At 49.0% G+C, this 2,082-nt stretch overlaps 1 non-coding gene across 1 annotated transcript; it reads left to right on the top strand.

The window, feature by feature from the left end:
* Window positions 1-425: 425 nt before the first annotated feature.
* On the top strand, window positions 426-532 carry LOC132498087 (U6 spliceosomal RNA). Its single transcript, XR_009533699.1, has one exon. It is a non-coding gene; the product is annotated as a U6 spliceosomal RNA (small nuclear RNA).
* The last annotated feature ends 1,550 nt before the right edge of the window (window positions 533-2,082 follow it).

Raw genomic sequence — 2,082 nt, 5'->3', positions numbered from 1 at the left:
CCCTGCTCCTTTCGTTCCTGGACAACTCATCATTGCTCTTTGAAACTCAAGTCAGATGTCAACTTCAATTCCCCAACCCAGACAGAATTCCATGCTCCTTCCTTGAGCACCCCATCACTCATGACTCTTGGGACCGGAATTCCAAAGGAAGCAACCTGGGGTCACAGAAAGAGCCCTGGCTCAGGAGAAAGACATTCCTGGGATGAAACTCCTGCTCTGCCACGTCCCAGCAGTGCATTCTCGGGCAAGTGACTTAACCTCTCTGTGCTTCAGGTGCCCAACTGTGAGACAGAGATAATGAGCCCTATACGTGGTTGGGTTTCTGGGAAGATAAAATGAAATGGTATAAGAGAATGACACGGCACATGTAGGGACTTAATAATAGTTTGCGGAATGAAAGAATAAACTTTAAAAACGAACAAATAGTGCTCGCTTCGGCAGCACATATACTAAAATTGGAACGATACAGAGAAGATTAGCATGGCCCCTGCACAAGGATGACACACAAATCTGTGAAGCGTTCCATATTTTTTTAAAAAAAAAGAACAAGTATTTCCTCAGAATGCTCTGAACTCAGCACATGGAAAAGTTAGCTAATTTTCCGGAATGGAGCCTGGGGGTTATCTAAACTCCTGTGCCTGCCCTTTATTGCCATCTCCTGATTTCAGAGAAGGCCGTGGACCACCTACCCCTCAGTTGCATGCATTCTGAGGAGCCATTCAAGCCAAGGACTGCAGAGGAGTGAGTCCCTGGAGTGCAAACTGAGGCACACCAGCCAAAGGAAGAAGAGTGGGCACATCCAAGCCCCTGGTGTTTGGGAAGCACAGCAAGAAGCAGCAGCCCACAGGGCTCAGCCCGCAGATGCTCCGTGAGATCACAGGCCTTCTTGGTCTTCAGCACTGTGTGCTCACGTCTGGCATACAATAGGTGCTCAAAAAGGGTCTGCTAATTGAATGGATTATTAATTAAATAATACAAATAAGGATGCGTTGCAAAGCATAAGCTGCCGTACAAATGCAGTTCGCCGTGAGCGGGGTCCCTGCCGCCGCCACACTCAGGCCTGTGCTGGCCTGCTCCCAGGTTGGCATCCCTGGGCTGGATACTGCAGACCCACAGATGGATGGGACGGGGTTTCTGCCCCATGGAGCTCTGAATCTAGCGGAGGAGACAGATGAACAAACACAGTTATCCTCCAACAGGACAGGGGCCAGGACAAAAACGTGGTGGGAGACAGGGGGAGGGGGCAACACGAAGCCGCACCTTGGCCTGGTCTCAGACCGGAACTAGAGGAAACGATAATTTGCTGGGTGAGGAAGAGGGTAGGGGAGAGGCACTCCAGGCAGAGGCAGCAGCCTGAGCAAAGGCTCAAAGGTGGGGCGGAGCAAGGTCTGTGCACAATTAAGGAGGAAAGAAAGGTTGCTGCAGCCAGATCTCAAAGGGCCTTGAATATCAGAGGCCTCCAGCTTCAAAGGGAGTGTCGTTTGACCCCTCAGAGTGCGTTTGAATTGGTGTTCAGCATTTTAAAGTTGGGAGGTAGTACGTCAAACTCTGGTTTTTTAGCTTCCCTAGAAAAAAATCAGAAGATCTGGTGGGCTGAGCCAGGGCTCCTATAAAGTCTAACTCTCTGGTTCAACTTTGTCCCCCAGGCCCATTTCGCTCCCTTTGCCCACAAATATTTATCCAGCAACTACTACGTATCAGGCAATGTGCTAGTTCCTGAGGATACAATGAAGAATAAGACAGGCATAGTCATAGCCCTCATGGTACTTACATATTGGTGGGAGAGAAAGGCAATAAACAAGAACATAACGTAAGTTCAGGCAGTACAAAGAGCTGGGAAGGAAAAGAAAGTTACAGGACTAAAGGGTGCAATTTTAGATGGGATGGCTGGGAAGGCCTCTGTGAGGAGGAGACAGTTGTGCAGATCTAAATGTAGTGAGTGAACCAGGCCCTTAAGAGATGAAAGATCAACCCAGAAAAAGGAACAGCGAGTACAAAGGCCCTGCGGCCTCCTTCATCTTTTGGGTTACTTGCCTTGCCCCTTTAAGCACTTAAATGTGAGACCCCTACTCTAGGTAATGG

This window comes from Mesoplodon densirostris, chromosome 10, assembly GCF_025265405.1.
Source record: "Mesoplodon densirostris isolate mMesDen1 chromosome 10, mMesDen1 primary haplotype, whole genome shotgun sequence".
Taxonomy (NCBI): Eukaryota; Metazoa; Chordata; class Mammalia; order Artiodactyla; family Ziphiidae; genus Mesoplodon; species Mesoplodon densirostris.
The sequence above is the reverse complement of the archived record's forward strand: the minus strand, read 5'-3'. Positions and strand labels throughout refer to the sequence as shown.